This window comes from Embiotoca jacksoni, unplaced genomic scaffold, assembly GCF_022577435.1.
Source record: "Embiotoca jacksoni isolate LCO1_2020_lvr unplaced genomic scaffold, fEmbJac1.0.p SCAF_66, whole genome shotgun sequence".
In the NCBI taxonomy this organism is placed as follows: domain Eukaryota; kingdom Metazoa; phylum Chordata; class Actinopteri; family Embiotocidae; genus Embiotoca; species Embiotoca jacksoni.
Window position 1 is genome coordinate 198,506 of NW_027185421.1, and position 20,166 is coordinate 218,671.

Consider the following 20,166-nt stretch of genomic DNA (forward strand, 5'->3'; position numbering starts at 1 on the left):
ACATGTACATGATGCCGTGTCGCACTACTCGTGGGTTTTGTGTCACATCGTTTTTCTGCTCCAGAACTTGTGCAAATGTAGTGTTTTGCTTTTTGTAAATGGCGTCATCGACTCCCCCCGGAAATCACCATGCGGGAGGTTCCCGTGCACATGAACACGTAAACAAAATGCAAATTAAACATACGACGCTCTATATATATATATACATATACATATGTATATATGTATATATATATATACATACACACACCGAGACGAGGAGCAGATGCTTTCCGAGGCGAGGGGAGAAGATCCGAGTAATATTTGTCCACTTTAAGTACAGCCATGCATTAGCAGCGTCATCGTCACACGTTCTTCGATGTGTTTTTTTCTGATAGCTTGCCTTCCTCGTCACACACGTAGCAGTCTTTAAGTATTGGACCACGCACACATGTATGTAAAGTACAGTACATATCGTCTCTCACATTCACCCGCTCGTCACAGAATACATTTTGGAATTAAATGGCTTTTTTGGAGGAAAAGAACAACAGCAACAACAACAACAACAACATTCTAATCCAAATCTTCCCGACTAATCAGATTCTACTTTGTCATAAGCTCGTAAAACCAGTTAAGTACTCGTCTTTCTCTGGAGAATAGAAAGTAAAAAAACAACAACAAAAACCTCTGACACACGTGTACTGCCGTGTGTTTGTGTGCAACAAGCGTAAGCGGTCTCTTCTATAAATACAGTACGTCTTATATCTCGCTCTTTCTTCTGACCCCACGTGGCCTACTTAACAAAAATAGAATAAAAAATAACTTTTCATACAATCTAGAAACAAAACTGGGTTGGTTGAATACGAGGGGTGAGGAGGAGGAGGAGGAGGAGGAGGAGGAAGGGGACGGCGAGGCACTGGCGTCGCCGGTCATGGCCTCCATGGGCAGCGGGGGGCTCTGGTGGCCGTGCAGCATGCTGTGCAGCTGGCTGTTGTTGCTCATCATGTTGTTCATGGTGTTCTGCATCTCCAGCAGCATCCTCTGCTTCTCTCTCTTTGAGATGCGACCAAACCTGACGGCTGAGAGAGAGAAAAAATAAAGACAGATGTTAGTTTGACGAATTAAGGAGCACGAAAAGAATCAACAGGTTGTTGTACTGTGGACCGACAGATGGGGAAAAAATGAACGTGACTAACATGATCTACTCTGTCTTCTGAAACTAAATGTGTGTTTGGAAACATCACCATATTCACACAACCAATGCTATGGTTCTTCTGACACTAACTTTACTTTTCTGTCACTGTAGCTGCAAATCCTTCAGGCCAGAAAACATATACTCTAATTACCAATGTAGTGACATGGGAGGATGCCCAGACGTACTGCAGAACACACCACACAGAGCTGGCTATGATTGAAAATGATGAAGAAAACACACAGGTGATGTCAGTTAACTCTATACATGAAGTGTGGATTGGTTTGTACCGGGTACCGTGGAGGTGGTCGGACAAGACCAACAGCTCCTTCAAAACTGGATTAGTGGACAGCCAAATAATTACGGTAACCAGCACTGTGTAACTGAGGATTCAGACCATGGTTGGCTTGATGAGAACTGTAACAAGGAACACTCCTTCTGGTGCTATAAAGGTGAAAAGAAATATAAACCTTTTCAATGCATTTTTATTTTTTTCTTGCATTGCAATAATGACTCTATCCTTGGTTTGTGATCATGTGTTTGTTTGACTGTCCAGATGTAAGAGTGAAGACGACAATGGTGAGGATGAAGATTCACTATACTGCTGATCTTTCAGATCCATTTATTAATGCTCAGATCCTTCAGAAGGTAAAGTTCACTCCCATATTCTCTGGTTCTCCCAGAAACAATTTTGGGCCAACTTTAGGCATCACACCTCAAAATCAGACTTTAGGATCAAAGCGTAGGAATAAGTCCACATGTCCAAGACTTCTCACCTTAAGGTTCAGATTTCAGACATCACACATTAGTCTTTAGATCTTAGCGAGCACACTTTCGATCAGATTTCCGGCTTGATCTGTAACACAACATTTTATGTAATAAGGAAAAAGAATGGATTTTGGAACGAGTATATTTCCTTTCGATGGATCTCCTTCCTTTTTACGTACTGCAACTGGTTGGAGCTTTAGCACCACCAACTACTGGTACTTTGCATACTACATTTAACATGTATATGCATTGCGACATACTATATATTTTTCTGGTCTACTGAATAGAATGGTGGTGGGGATACTAGAACACAGCAGATCTCAGAGCTATTCATTGTGATAACTCCCATTCTTCAAGTCAAACTGTGCTCCAACAGCAAAGTAACACATGGAATTCATCTTGTTTTAACAGTGCATGATGCCACATTAATACTTTAATTATATTATGCTTTATGAACTTAGATTAGTAAAGCACCAGGTGTGATTTCTGTTTCTTTTCAGCTAGGTGCATTGATAACCAACAAGACTCTACTGAATGACTTCAAACTAAGTTGGAAGATTCAACCTAAAAAAGAAAACCAGGAGCAGACAGTGATGAAGCCAATGGATGAAGACATCCCGTGTACCTGATAATAATGTGTTCTAAATGAAGTTAATTAAATACTCTAGCAGACAACTGCATTATCCTTCACATATTAAGCTTGATGAAACAACAGAGTGAAAAGTAGTTTTGCTGCACTCTCTGCTTGATAAGGTTTTTTCACCTCTGACCTCATCCAGCATCACTGCTGAGTGAGGTCTGAAATGGGCCTACACTTCACTGCAGGGAGAAATCAGCAGGTCAGCAAGTTTTCAGGAGGTGTTCAGTCACTTTTTCAAGATATCTGTTCCACGTTCTTATGTGCAAGTAGTATATAACGATGAGCTTCAGAGAAACTCATACAATGAATGAAAACATACGCTTACCTGTCTTTGCTCTGTTTTAAAATTATGATCAATTAATGACAGATTTTCTTGTTTGTGTGTGATCACAGTACATATTTAATAATAGGAAGGGAATCTTTTTCCACCTCTGACTAATCACTTTGTTTTATTTCAGGGCACCTTATAGTGTAATACTGTCTATTCATTAGATGTTGTTTGACTGTAGCTGGAAACTGTGTTTTTTTTGTGTGTTTATTCTGCTGTACTGGCTTCAAACTGAGGAGGAAGATTCAACCCAAAAGATAAAACAAAGAGAAGAGAATGATGAAGCCAATGGATGATGACATCCTGTGTAACTGATAATATTTGCAAGCTACAAAGGTAGAATACATTAAACTTTAATTAATCTATCCAAATGAATTTATTAACTGATTTAGATGCTGTAAAACAAAACATGTGATCTTCACTTGTGCCTTATCTGCATACTTGACTCAAAATCAAATGTTGCTCACAGAAACAAAAAAAACATAATTACAAATCTGATGAGAAGCCTGTTTTTAGCTTTTAACTTTAAGATGAAGGCTGTTGTTTTCTCTACACGTCCAACATAAAACTTGTTTAATTTATTGACAAATCAAGACACTCATTGATGATCTATGGAGAGACTGTTTGCTCGTTGCTTCCTTCTCAAATGACTGTGGTGGAGTTATGATGTGCTAGATTTACCTGGTACAGTTTGCACTGCACCTCTTTTTCATTTACTCTTCTTTAGTTCAACAAATAACTTTTTGACGGATTGAGTTTTCTTTGTATGTTTTCCCTGTTTGTACCGTAGCATCTAATCTCACCTGGCAGTAATGTTATCTTCTTCTTTTGCCGGTTAATGACAGTAAAAGCTAAAAACTTTTCGGTGCATTGCTGCCACGTTTTGAAGCCAGTAAAAACAACAGGTGCAACACAAGATGAGAAATTATTCCATTTCTTTTGGTTTAATAACTATTGGAAAATGATGACCTGTTTCTTGCCTTTATGTTACTGCAGCCGGATCGTCAGCACATCAGCAGATTCAGAGAACCTTGTACAATGAGTGAATACGTACATGGTCTCCTGTCTTACATGTGTTTTAATGATTCAATGATGAGTGATTAAAGTAGAGACTTGGTAAAACAATGACACATATATATGATATAACAACTATAGTTATAATTTAAGGGCGTGTTAAAGTGTATTACTGTACATTCTTTTGGTGTTTTTCGACGGTAGCAATTCAATTAAATCAATTTCCTGGCAACACGGAATTGTCCATTTATTTCAGTTATATTTTTCTTGCAAATGTAGTTTATTGCGCATCACATGTAGTTACTAGCACATCAGCTGTGGTCTGAACTCTTAACTGCACAGTGCTGCTGTAAGGAACTTTCTGTGAATAAATATTTTTCATTGTCACTTTGAAAAACTTTCAGCACATTTTTAAGGTACTTTGTTCAAAGGTTTTAGGTCAATTCATTGTGTTATTCCTTGTGTTTCCCTGGCATCACGTTGAGGTTCTTGAACACATGATTTGTTGTTGCTTTACAACTCATTGTATTTAATTATTCTGGCCATGTAAAATTCCCAATGTAATCTCAAAGTGGGATAAAACATAACTTGTTGATGAACCAAACATTGTAAAAACCAAGGTGACCTTTGTCAGACCAGCTATTTGGATATACATTTACATGTACATATAACCATGCAAAAAATATTCAGCCCAGTACCAGATACTTCTGTGGTCAGCAGACATGTCTTTGCAGATATGACTCCAACATTAATTAACACACCACAAAGAAATGGCTTTGATCGAGAATGATCAGGAAAACACACAGGTGATGTCAGTTATGTCAACAAATGAAGTGTGGATTGGTTTGTACCGGGTACCGTGGAGGTGGTCGGACAAGACCAACAGCTCCTTCAGAAACAGGATTAGTGGAGAGCCAAATAACAACGGTGGTTTACAGCACTGTGCAGCTGAGAATTCAGACCACGTTTGGATTGATATGAACTGTAACAAGGAACACTCCTTCTGGTGTTATAAAGGAGAAAAGAAATATAAACCTTATAGATACATTTCTCTCATTTTCTGTTGCAATGCAATAATGACTCTTTCCTTGGTTTGTGGTCACGTGTTTGACCGTCCAGATCTAAGAGTGAAGACGACCATGATGAGGATGAAGATTCACTCTTCTGCTGACCTTTCAGATCCAGCTACTAAAGCTCAGATCCTAAAGCAGGTAAATCTCATTACAATATTCTCTGGTTCCACAGGCCTCAGACTTCACGTTTACACCTCAGGTATCAGAGCGACAAGGGTTCGATTTCAGAGTCTTTAAGTTTCAAGTGTCAGATTGCAGGATTGGGTTTCAGGCTACTGACCAAAAGTGCCAATATCACCATGAAATGAATAACATTTATATTGTACGTTATATTTAATTCATACTAATTTTTTTTGCTTCAGGAAATTCGATTCCCCAAACACTACTGCCATTTATATTCCTCCTCAGCTAAGTGCAGTGCTAACCAACAAGGTTTTACTGAACGACTTCAAACTGAGGTGGAAGTTTCAACCCCAAAAAGAAAACAAGGAGCAGACAATGATGACGCCAATGGATGAAGACATCTCGTAACTGGTAATATTTACAAGCTGCAAAGGTCGAACACATAAAACTATTATTAATGTCGTTAGAAAACTTTGTTAACCAAATGAATTTCTGATCAACAAAACATGTTGTCATCTTCACTTGTGCCTTTTCTGTATACCTGACTGAAAACGTTGCTGACAGGAAATAATTAAAAAAAAAACACAACTACTAATATCTTCCAACTCCAAAAATCCTGACCTTTGACAAATCTGTCTCTGCCGTTGTTTTCTCTGCATGTCCAACATTAATCGTATTTAATTCATTCAAAACAAGATGCTCATTGTTGATCTATGGAGAGACTGTTTGCTCGTTGCTTCTAAAATGTTTCAACTGTCTTTTCAAGACACCTTTAGGTATCTTTGTACAAAAGGGTTTTTAGTCTCCTTGGGCACAACACAGGTGCTCACAAAGCGCAAGATGGTGTGGCCAACTTGTTTGTTATTTTGATGAACATAAATACAGGTGCTGCTCTGTTACATTTTGCTGGAGATGCAAACTTCTAACATCATTTTACATTAAGTAGAATTTCATCATTTTCCTGTAATGTTAGCTGATGGACAGTTAATGTTATATTGAGCTTGTTTGTCGAGTGGAGTTCAAATGAAAATACAGATGACGGCTCCGTGCGTGATTTTTAAAAATGTGTTTAAGTTTGACAATGAATTATGATATATGCAGCTCGGAATTTAACGTTTGTTGGTAATGGTGAACATGGACGGAGGAACATGTCATCTTACCTTCATAAAAATTGCGATTTGGATATTTAAATACAAGAATGCAAAAATGTTGCAGTGAAATACTGGAAACATTTGAGATCAGCAGACAGTTTGCGTCGACACAACTGACTCCAACTTGACCTGATTTGCCATTGCCATGAGTTAAAATGACAGACTTTACACATGTAAGTATATCTTCTGTTATTATTGATTTCACTGTTATCTTTTTCCAAAAAACAACTGCTTTTATTTCAAACTCATATCACCTCAGAAACTTCTTGAATAATAGAAAAAGTTTACAACCATGATCAAGTGAATTCAAAATGTAGTCTTGCACGTATGTATTAGTTTTAAGGTGGATTTTGATTGAATGGCTGCTGTCCAGGTAAATGTGTTGTTCTGTTGTTCTTTCTTTTAGTTTTCAGTGACGTCATCAGTGCATTTGACTTTTCTCTTCTTGGGTAAGAGTCAACGTTCCTTCACAAAACTTTATGGTGATGGTTGTTGGTTTGTAGAAATCATATAGTTCAGAGATTTCTATTGAATTATAGAGCGGAAAAAGACCGGCCCGGAGGAGAAAGTTAATTTACAGAAGTGCAGTGAACTCAACCAAAGTCTAACCATTAACCTCATTCATAATTTAGTGCTGATTTAAAACCTTGGGAGCATTAATTATAGATACAAAGCATATGCGTACAGAAACCCTTAATCAGCTCACATTTAAATGTGTCTTCAGTTTAGAAAAACATTTTGTCATCACATCCATACCAGACTCATAGAGATATGTGTGAAAGTTGTCTGTGAACATATTCTCACTTGAAGTTGTGTTTATTCAAATTACCACAAACTACTACATGTTAAGTTTGGTTATGGCTTCGGAGGTCTTTTAGCAGTTCACAGTGGGAAATTGGTGGCAGTCTAGTATATATACAGACGATCGTAAAGTCTTTTTATCATGTTAATCCAGCCATGGTCTAAGGACCAAAATATGGTGTTTTAGAACTACTTTGTAATACATGATTAAAAAACCATGTACAGCCACACTGGAACAGTTAAGGAAAGGTTCCCATCATGAAGAAAGGGAGGCGTAGTATCATTTTAAAAATTGTATAATGGCTAATATTTTCAGAGCATCTCTCCAAGGAGACATCTGCTGTGTTCCAAATCACATTACAGGTAGTCACTTCAGTATTTTGAATGCATACGTGTGTTCAAACTTTCAGATATATAAAACATGCAGTAAACGATGAGTATCCTGATGGTGTACTTGAACGGTCCAGAAATATATAGTGTGAGGTGAGATGACGCATCCGTCTCACCTCTTTAAAAACTAACATTGTAGCTGCTACTACTTGTAGCTGTAGCTGTTGTGGAAAACCACAAAAAGGGCTGATTTTCACCACAATGCTGCTGTTGGTCAGAAACAATGTTTACCATGTTTCCATTTGGTAGCGGCGGTGCACAGCTGTTAAAATAGGACCGCCGCTGCTGCAAAGGTCTTTTTTTGAGGATTTTGAGGAGAGGAGGTGATTTCTCTGTCTGGTCTCTTTAAAAACTAACATCATATTATTTTGCACAACGGACGTTTCACAAAAAGATGAATATGTATCTAAACTTTGCACTGAGCTGAAAATGAGAGCAAAACAATTCTATCAACGAGTGATCACGTTTTCAGGATTCTTAAACACCGAAGCAAAAACTGTCGTGGAGCTTCTCGTGAGTGGCACATAGTAAAATTACAGCAAATACACTCATCTGGAAGGAGAACGAGGAGACACAACCTCCGTATATGTAATAAATCAGCAATTTTAAACTTTCAAAATAAAACAAAACAGCCACCCTCGGAGCTGAATAGATAAAACTCGTCTGTATGTACAGCTGGCTGTGAGGCGAGTGTACAGACCGTCTACAAAGTGCAACACTGAAGACAAGCAAAAAAAGTGATTTGTTAAAAAAATATTTAATTTATTAAAATATATATTTTAATGAGTGTACTCATTGGAGACCATGGCTTAGAACACAGCAAATGATAGTGTTGCAATGGGTTGTGTACTTGGAAATACCTCAAACAGTAAAGTAATAGATCATGAACTTATTAGTATTATTAAATGAACAGGATTTAAAAATGAGTCAGACGAACCATTCAGAATACAAAATCAATGTTTCGCAGTTAAATATTATCTCTATCATCAACCTCCAGGATTTGGCCTCACTTCATGCTCTCCTGACAACTTTCGTGAATACCACCACGTCAACTTAAAAATGAACTGGAACGATGCACAGCATTACTGCAGAGTGAAACACACCGACCTGGCGACCTTTGAAAGCATGGATGACATTAACAGGTTAAACAGGCCTAGTGGTGAGACCGGATCTGCATGGATCGGACTGACTGATGACCCAAAATCCTGGAGAGGATTTATGGGCAATGATGCAAACTCCTGGAGATGGTCGGGGACTGATAAAACAACTACAACTGGTTACCACAAGTGGAAACCAGGAGAGCCAGATAATTATCATGGAAATGAAGCCTGTTTCCAAATGTTGAGCTATGGAACATGGAGTGATGCTGAATGCAAGGCAACAAAATATTTTGTTTGTTACCAAGGTAAGAAACATTTTGCGTTTATATTGTGTTTCTATGAAACTGCTCTCTGTTGCTGAAAGTTTTGAGACTGTTTGGATCTGGTCAAAGTGAGTGGTATATAGCACCTTCAATGATATCACGGTGTAATGACACATTATACTTAATTTCAAGTTAAGCATACAACATATAGTTGATAATGGCTGATTCTATAAAGACAAGAAGTAACACGAAGTCAAAAGTCCTCTTTGTTTACTTTTTATGGCTGCACACTGGTGATCAAGCTGTCTGTAGTTAAGTACCTCTGTATGTTCTTAATGTGAAAACATTATTTCATAACCACTCACCTCCAGATAACCCACATGTGTGTTTTCAAACACCAACAACTTCACACAACTACTGCTATGGTTCATCTCACACTAGCTTTACTTTTCTTTTGTTGCAGCTGTAAATTCTTTGGGCCAGAAAACATATACTCTAATTACCAATGTAGTGACATGGGAGGATGCCCAGACGTACTGCAGAACACACCACACAGACCTGGCTATGATTGAAAATGATCAGGAAAACACACAGGTGTTGTCACTTATGTTAACACATGAAGTGTGGATTGGTTTGTACCGGGTACCGTGGAGGTGGTCGGACAAGACCAACAGCTCCTTCAGAAACTGGAAGAGTGGACAGCCAAATAACTACGGTGGTTTAGAGTACTGTGCAGTGGAGGATTCAGACCATAGTTGGCATGATGAGAACTGTAACAAGGAACACTCCTTCTGGTGCTATAAAGGTGAAAAGAAATATAAACCTTTTCAATGCATTTTTCTTTTTTTCTTGCATTGCAATAATGTTTCTGTCCTTGGTTTGTGATCATGTGTTTGTTTGACTGTCCAGATGTAAGAGTGAAGACGACAATGGTGAGGATGAAGATGCACTCTACTGCTGATCTTTCAGATCCATTTATTCAGGCTCAGATCCTTCAGCAGGTAAAGTTCACTCCCATATTCTCTGGTTCTCCCAGAAACAATTTTGGGCCAACTTTAGGCATCACACCTCAAAATCAGACTTTAGGATCAAAGCGTAGGAATCAGTCCACATTTCCAAGACTTCTCACCTTAAGGTTCAGATTTCAGACATCACACATTAGTCTTTAGATCTTAGCGAGCACACTTTCGATCAGATTTCCGGCTTGATATGTAACACAACATTTTATGTAATAAGGAAAAAGAATGGATTTTGGAACGAGTATACTTCCTTTCAATGGATCTCCTTCCTTTTTACGTACTGCAACTGGTTGGAGCTATAGCACCACCAACTTCTGGTACTTTGCATACTACATTTAACATGTATATGTATTGCGACATACTATATATTTTTCTGGTCTACTGAATAGAATGGTGGTGGGGATACTAGAACACAGCAGATCTCAGAGCTATTCATTGTGATAACTCCCATTCTTTAAGTCAAACTGTGCTCCAACAGCAAAGTAACACGTGGAGTTAATCTCGTTTTAACAGTGCATGATGCCACATTAATACTTTAATTATATTATGCTTTATGAACTTAGATTAGTAAAGCACCAGGTGTGATTTCTGTTTCTTTTCAGCTAGGTGCATTGATAACCAACAAGACTCTACTGAATGACTTCAAACTAAGTTGGAAGATTCAACATAAAAAAGAAAACCAGGAGCAGACAGTGATGAAGCCAATGGATGAAGACATCCCGTGTACCTGATAATAATGTGTTCTAAATGAAGTTAATTAAATACTCTAGCAGACAACTGCATTATCCTTCACATATTAAGCTTGATGAAACAACAGAGTGAAAAGTAGTTTTGCTGCACTCTCTGCTTGATAAGGTTTTTTCACCTCTGACCTCATCCAGCATCACTGCTGAGTGAGGTCTGAAATGGGCCTACACTTCACTGCAGGGAGAAATCAGCAGGTCAGCAAGTTTTCAGGAGGTGTTCAGTCACTTTTTCAAGATATCTGTTTCCACGTTCTTATGTGCAAGTAGTATATAACGATGAGCTTCAGAGAAACTCATACAATGACTGAAAACATACGCTTACCTGTCTTTGCTCTGTTTTAAAATTATGATCAATTAATGACAGATTTTCTTGTTTGTGTGTGATCACAGTAGATATTTAATAATAGGAAGGGAATCTTTTTCCACCTCTGACTAATCACTTTGTTTTATTTCAGGGCACCTTATAGTGTAATACTGCCTATTCATCAGATGTTGTGTGACTGTAGCTGGAAACTGTGCTTTTTTTGTGTGTTTATTCTGCTGTATTGGCTTCAAACTGAGGAGGAAGATTCAACCCAAAAGATAAAACAACGAGAAGAGAATGATGAAGCCAATGGATGATGACATCCTGTGTAACTGATAATATTTGCAAGCTACAAAGGTAGAATACATTAAACTTTAATTAATCTAGCCAAATGACTTTATTAACTGATTTAGATGCTGTAAAACAAAACATGTGATCTTCACTTGTGCCTTATCTGCATACTTGACTCAAAATCAAATGTTGTTCACAGAAACACAAAAAAATCACAATTACAAATCTGATGAGAAGCCTGTTTTTAGCTTTTAACTTTAAGATGAAGACTATTGTTTTCTCTACACGTCCAACATAAAACTTATTTAATTTATTGACAAATCAAGACACTCATTGTTGATCTATGGAGAGACTGTTTGCTCATTGCTTCCTTCTCAAATGACTGTGGTGGAGTTATGATGTGCTAGATTTACCTGGTACAGTTTGCACTGCACCTCTTTTTCATTTACTCTTCTTTAGTTCAACAAATAACTTTTTGACAGATTGAGTTTTCTTTGTATGTTTTCCCTGTTTGTACCGTAGCATCTAATCTCACCCGGCAGTAACGTTATCTTCTTCTTTTGCCGGTTAATGACGGTAAAAGCAAATAGCTTTTCGGTGCATTGCTGCCACTTTTGAAGCCGTTAAAAACAACAGGTGCAACACAAGATGAGAAATTATTCCATTTCTTTTGGTTTAATAACTATTGGAAAATGATGACCTGTTTCTTGCCTTTATGTTACTGCAGCCGGATCGTCAGCACATCAGCAGATTCAGAGAACCTTATACAATGAGTGAATATCTACATGGTCTCCTGTCTTACATGTGTTTTTATTATTCAATGATGAGTGACTAAAGTAGAGACTCAGTAAAACAATGACACATATATATGATATAGCAACTACAGTTATAATTTAAGGGCGTGTTAAAGTGTATTACTGTACATTCTTTTGGTGTTTTTCGACGGTAGCAATTCAATTAAATCAATTTCCTGGCAACACGGAATTGTCCATTTATTTCAGTTATATTTTTCTTGCAAATGTAGTTTATTGCGCATCACATGTAGTTACTAGCACATCAGCTGTGGTCTGAACTCTTAACTGCACAGTGCTGCTGTAAGGAACTTTCTGTGAATAAATATTTTTCATTGTCACTTTGAAAAACTTTCAGCACATTTTTAAGGTACTTTGTTCAAAGGTTTTAGGTCAATTCATTGCGTTATTCCTTGTGTTTCCCTGGCATCACGTTGAGGTTTTTGCACATATGATTTGGTATTGCTTTACAACTCATTGTATTTAATTCTGCTGGCCACGTAAAATTCCCAGTGTAATCTCAAAGTGGGATAAAACATAACTTGTTGATGAACCAAACATTGTAAAAACCAAGGTGACCTTTGTCAGACCAGCTATTTGGATATACATTTACATGTACATATAACCATGCAAAAAATGATTCAGCCCAGTACTAGATGCTTCTGTGGTCAGCAGACATGTCTTTGCAGATATGACTCCAACGTTGATTAATTTGCGACCGCAAAGATTTTAAATCCTGGATTATATACATTTGAGTATATCTTCCACTAAAAATCATCAATGATAATAATCATCATAATCATAAGCTCAACTCAAGCCAGATAATTGTGTCACATGAGGCTCAGCTTATCAAGTTGCGAGTGGGTAGTTTTAGAGCAGAAGTAACAATAATTAGTCTTTTTTTTCTGCTTATTAGAAGAGATACCGACTCTTTTAAACGACAGAACTGCTCCAGAAAAAGATGTAAGAAATGGACAAAGCCAAAGGAGACCTCCTGTCTCCAGTTCACAGCATCACTTTGCATAAGACACCTGGATATTCTTTTAAAGCACCCTTGGGGAGCTCCAAAGTCTCGACCTTCACTATCAATATCCTTATTCATAATGCTACAAATTATTTACAGCTACAAAAACACTGTAATTCAAATAAAAGTACAGAGATTAGTTGCTCTGGAGAACCCTAAACTTCAAAAAGAAAACAACAATGAAAATAAGTGCTGCACAAAGGGGAATTGTCCTCAATAAAAATGTTGGACAACTTTTTATTAAATTAAAACAATCAGAGTCGAAAATATAAAAAACTTTTCAGAACAGTTTGGAAGTCGAAATGTTTTCCATATTACAGTACAGACCTATTCAGTTGTCACATTATCTTGAATTTAAAAATGTATGGGACAATTGGGATTTAAAAAAAAAAAAAGGATTGGATCGAGACGTGGTATCAGGAGATCGTCGATATCAAATGCCTTGGATAGCGATCATCAGCTAAACAAATATTATTGAAAAAAAACTGCAATCAGTTGTAGTTTTTTTTCAAATCACTTTATCAAATTCAATAATCTACTTTGTTCCATTTTAGTTTGACATTGTGGACTCAAACTTCCGAAAATTTCCCTGCATGAATCATCTGTTTTACCTGCTGATTTTCATACTTGCTTTTCAATATCTCCAGGAAATTGATTTACATTTATTTGAAATTCATATCAGCTCAAAGCCATATCTGAGAGCTATAAACACTAGTTCAAGTCTGAAGCCACAGTCTGGCTGTTTCAGATTGTCTGAAGGTGGATTTTTGCTGTACTATCTGCTGTTCTGGTGCTATGCAGCTTTTCAAATTCATTTATTATTGGGGTTTTCAGTGAAATCACAAATGGATACAATGCATTGGATTTTTGTCATCTTGGGTAAGAGTCATGACTGCTTCTACAGAATTTAATTGGCGTGATTGTTCGTTCATATTCACCACAGAACAGTTTATTATCTTCCTTGGAATCATTGAGTTGAGAATTACAGGCATGTCAGAGAGTTAATTTACAAAGTGGCAGTGAACTCATCTGAAGCCTTTTGACCGACCTTGTTGTCCTTTAACTTTATACAGATGGAAAATGTTATAAATTAGTATCAATAGTAGGAACAGGATAGACAGAAACTCTTAAAAAAAAAAATTAATTTGAAGTGTCTTAAGTTTAGAAAAACAAAATTCATCACATCCATACCAGACTCGTAGAGATACGGCGTGTGAAATTGTTTGTAAACATATTCTCACTTAAAGTTTTGTTTATTTTAATTACCACAAACTACAACATATTAAGTATTTTTATAGCTTGGGAAGTCTGTTAGCAGGTCACAGTGAGAACTTGGTGGCAGTCGGGTATATATTCAAACGGTCGCAAGTGGGAGGTCAGTAAAACATTTTTGCCCAAAGCCTCCTTATGTTAATCCAGCCATGGTCTAAGGACCAAATTATGGTGTTTTAGAACTACTTTATGATATATGATTAGAAAATCTTATCCAGCCACACTGGAACAGAGAAGGAGAGGTAGCCTTGAAGAAAGGGAGGCGTAATATCATTTTAAAACTGGGATAGTGGCTCTCATTTTCAAAAAAATCTCTCCAAGGAGACATTTGCTGTGTTCCAAATCACATACCAGGTAGCCACTTAAGTAATTTGAGAGTATAATTGTGATCATACTGTCACGTAAAAAAAAACATGCAGTAAAGGATGAGTATCCTGATGATATATGGTAAAAGTAGACATATCTTTAATAAAAAAATAGGATTTTGCACACTTAACAGGATTCGTTAATTGGAAAAGAATTCAATAACTTTGGTATTTTTCAGTTTCCTGTCACCAAAATCATTTAACATATCAAGTTAAAAAATTCCTCAGAATTATGCAACAGCACATTTTTCTAAACAAAGAATTGTAGAATAAAAAACAGGACACAATTGACTTGTGAAATGATTTTTTTTTTTTGCACCAAACTGTCAAAGAAATGAAGTTATACAAAAGCAAAAAAAGAAAAAACACTTTAAGTAAAACCACATAATCCTAAAATGTAGATGTGTGAAATGATGTAAATTCATTCTGGAAAAAAGGAGCCTTAAAATGAAGTAATGAAGGGAAAGAATCACGTTTGGATTATCAGATTTGACTGTATATGGGTAGTTGTTGATATTATTGTTCAATAAGAGTTTTGAGTGCACAAAACCTGTTTCTGCTACATTCAAATGTTACGGTCATTTCCAGTAAGTGCAGATCAACATGCGATTAGAGACAAAGCTACACTGTCGGCATGTAAGAGTACTATACATGAGTGTACTCATTAGAGTACTTGACTTGGAACACAGCAAATGATAGCGTTGCACGGGGTTGTGTACTTGGAAATACCTCAAACAGTAAAGTAATAAATAAAAAATGTGTTATCATTGTGAAATAAAGGGATTTCAAAATTATTCAGACGAACCATTCAGAATACGATTTTCAGTGTTTCAGTTAAATATTCTCTCTATCATCAACCTCCAGGATTTGGCCTCACTTCCTGCTCTCCTGACAACTTTCGTGAATACCACCATGTCAACTCAAAGATGAAATGGACAGACGCACAGCATTACTGCAGAGTGAAACACACCGACCTAGCGACCTTTGAAAGCATGGATGACATTAACAGGTTAAACAGGCCTAGTGATGAGACCGGATCTGCATGGATCGGACTCACTGATGACCCAAAATCCTGGAGAGGAGTTATGGGCAATGATGCAAACTCCTGGAGATGGTCGGGGACTGGTAAAACAAGTACAACTGGTTACCACAAATGGAGTCCAGGAGAGCCGAATAATTACGGTGGAAATGAAGTATGTGTCGTAATGTATGGCGGTGGAACATGGAATGATGTTAATTGCAAGAACACAATATATTTTGTTTGTTACCAAGGTAAGAAACATTTTGCATTTATATTGTGTTTCTATGAAACTGCTCTCTGTTGCTGAAAGTTTTGAGACTGTTTGGATCTGGTCAAAGTGAGTGGTATATAACACCCTCAATGATATCACAGTGTAATGACACATTATACTTAATTTCAACATGACTACAGTAAGGTGAGATGTTGTTTACAGATGATTGTAGCCACCAACTAAACATCTAGTTGATTATTGCTGATTCTTTAAAGACAAGAAGTAACACTGTCAAAAGTCCTCTTTGTTTACTTTTTATGGCTGCACACTGGTGATCAGGCTGTCTGTACTTAAGTACATATGTATGTTCTATTAATGTGAAAACATTATTTCATAACCACTCATCTCCAGATAACCCAAATGTATGTTTTCAAACACCAACAACTTCACACAACTACTGCTATGGTTCATCTCACACCAGCTTTACTTTTCTTCTGTTGCAGATGTAAATCCTTCGGGCCAGAAAACATATACTCTAATTACCAATGGAGTGACATGGGAGGATGCCCAGACGTACTGCAGAACACACCACACAGACCTGGCTATGATTGAGAATGATCAGGAAAACACACAGGTGATGTCAGTTAAGTCAACATATCATGTGTGGATTGGTTTGTACCGGGTACCGTGGAGGTGGTCGGACAAGACCAACAGCTCCTTCAGAAACTGGATTAGTGGACAGCCAAATAATTACGGTAACCAGCACTGTGCAGCTGAGAATTTAGACCATGGTTGGCATGATGACAACTGTAACAATGAATACTCCATCTGGTGCTATAAAGGTGAAAATAAATTTAAACCTTATAAATACATTTCTCTCATTTAAAAAAAAAAAATGCTACAATTACTCTATCCTTGGTTTGTGATCATGTGTTTGTTTGACTGTCCAGATCTAAGAGTGAAGAAGACAATGGTGAGGATGAAGATTCACTCTACTGCTGATCTTTCAGATCCATTTATTCAGTCTCAGATCCTACAGAAGGTAAATCTCACTCCCATATTCTCTGGTTCTCTCATGCAAAAGCACAGAAACAATTCTGGACCATCCTCCAGACTTCCACATCAGATGATAGGATTCAGTTTGAAGGTTTCAGGCGTCATGTTTACTCTTCATACTGTAGTCATCAAGGTTCAGATATCGGACTTCAATATCAGACATCAGACTTCTGTTCTGCTCTTCTGCTCCTCGTTTTGGTGCTCAATAATAGACAAATAAGAATAGTAATAATTTCCTCTTGTTAGGAATGTGATTGAAGTGTTGTCATAACAAGGGTATGAATTATTGAGTTTTGGTCACAGGGGTGTTTAATGAGGTCACAGTTACCTTCGCTCATGAGTATGAGTCCGTGTGAGATGACTGCGGCCTTGACCTTTGACCCCCAAAATCGTATCAGTTCATCCTAGAGTCTCAGTGAATGTTTGTGCCAACCTTGAAAAAAGCCCTTTAAGGATTCCTGAAATATTACATTCACAAGAATGAGGAAGATGTGAAGTCACAGTGATCCTGAGCTTTGATGTCAAGTGAGTAGTTGTGCTATATTTGAAAAAGTTCAATTCAGACGTTTCTGAGATATCCTTTTAATGATAATGGTTCGAATTGGGTTAACAGCAAAATCTAAAAGGACATAAACAATGTATTAATTGTACATTATGTTACATTACTCCTTTAATTAGTTTCTGCTTTATGAAGTTAGTGTTCACTTGTGTCATTTTTATTCCCTCTCAGCTCGGTGAATTGATAACCAACAAGACTCTACTGAATGACTTCAAACTGAGGTGGAAGAATCAACCCAAAAAAGAAAACAAGGAGCAGACAATGATGAAACCAATGGATGAAGACATCCCGTGTGATGGGTAATATTTACAAGCTATAAACGTAGAATACATGAAACTATGATTAATGTAGATAGATGACTTTGATGTTCAAATCATCGTCTTGATAGCGTCATTCTCCCGGACAGATTATAAATAAATGAATAAAGAAACGCTGAATTTGATCGAAGATACTTGGCCGGCCGTCAATATACCTGGGTGACCCGTTCAAGAAAGTCTATATACGAGATACACTGCATGTTGTTTCAACCTTCCACAATCTACTCAGAACTGGGTCGTGGGCTACTGGTAGTTCACAAGGTACAGGTTGGAGACCTCTGACTTTAACAGTACTGTCACTTTTATTTCCTCCAGCTAGGTGCAGTGATAACCAACAAGACTACTGAATGACTTCAAACTCAGGTGGAAGATTCAACCCAAAAAAGAAAACAAGGGGAAGAGAATGATGAAGCCAATGGATGAAGACATCCTGGGTGATGGGTATGATTTACAAGCTATAAAGGTAGAATACATGGAACTATGATTAATGTAGATAGATGCTTTTGATATCCAATTCCAGTAAATAATACTGTAAAACAAAACATGTTGTCATCTTAACTTATCTTAACCTCAATTGCTGACTTGACTCAGATATGATATAATCAGGGTACCAACTTGGCTTTTCCCATTTGGCAAGAAGCTGTTTCTCTATAAAATGCTTTAAAATGTGCTTAAAAAAAAACTTGTAACTGCTGTTTTGTAACTGTAACATACACATCACATGCACATATGAACATACACTCTCATCCATCATCAAACTCACATTTTTGTTTTGCTTTTCTGTTAATATTATTGTTTTTGATGTTGTTGTCATGAACATTTTGTTTTTATTTGATTTTCATTAGTTGTATGTAGTCATAATATTTCTGTACTGTATATCCTTTGTGTTTTCTGTAACTTTGTGAACTTTAAAAATTACCTGGGTGGAGGCTTTCAAGAGGCTCATTTACTTTTTTGCCTTTCTCTGCTCTGTATTGTATCTTTTTTTCATCTTTGTAATATTTGTCTTTTCAAAATTGTGCAAAATGAATCTTGCTCTGGAAAAAATGAATAAAGCGAATTAGATGATATGGCACTCTTGTGAAGAATTACATGAAGTATCTTGTACATTTTATGAGTAACTAAACTTCAGACAGAGATGTCGTGTTTTGCTGCCCTCTCTGGTGGGACGAACTTTGCCAAACTCATTTTTATTAAGACATACTATATTATGACCTTTTTTTGGTGACATAGGATTGTATGACATTTTTAGAGCATTTTTGACAACCTACTATAGATGACATTTTTTGGACATTTTGGACGGCATTGGTAAGACATTTTTTTTAAAGCAATACTAAAGTATGACATTTTTTTGACGACATACTAAAGAATGACATTTTTTGGACATCTCTGAAGACATACTGTCGTATGACTTTTTGTGGGGGTGTCTTTTTTTAGACTTTCTTGATGACATTCTATAGCATGACTTTATCAATTTTCCAACGACATTTTTTGGACATTTCCGGCAATATATAGATAGATATACTTTATTGATCACACAAGCCCATTTTTAAAAAAATATTTGTTCTCTTCCCATCAGGGGATTGAACTTCGGTCTCCTTTTTGGCAGGCAGGGACGCTCAACCCTGTACTACAATGAGCCTTTTGTAAAATATCAAACACCATTACATTTTACTGACATTCTGGACCACATACTATAGTGACATTTCTTTGACTTTTATTGACGACATACATAAATGTATAACATTTTGTGGACATTTTGGACGACATACTATGGCATGACTCTTATCAAATTTTCTACTAAACGTTTTTGACATTTCCGACAATATATAGATCGATATACTTTGCTGATCACACAAACATTTTGTGTTAAAGATTTGTTCTCTTCCCATCAGGGGTTTGACCTTAGGACCCCTGTGTGGCAGGCGGGAACACAATGAACTTCTTCAGCCAAGTCATATACCAAAAGTCCAGACCAAATACCATAGGACAATATTTTTTTGACACTTTGAAAGACATACTACTATGACAATTTTTTTTTACTTTTTTGACTACACACTATGACATTTGTTTGACTTTTTTTTTTGACATACTATCATATGTATTTTTTGGGGGTAAATTTTGGATGACGTACTACAGTATGACATTTTGATGATAACCACAGTTGTGGAACTGATTTTCTTTAACTGTGGGTTTCTCCTTTTTTAGCCAGCTCAGCCAGAGAAAGCCTGGGTATGTTGCACTCGCTTTGAGTACACGCCTCATGACGCACACCTGTGTTTATTAGTGTTTGGTAACAGCTGTTTCGAAAAGAGTTTGGTTGAAATGTTGAAATGTTCTGCTTTATTTATTTCTCTATTTATTCTGT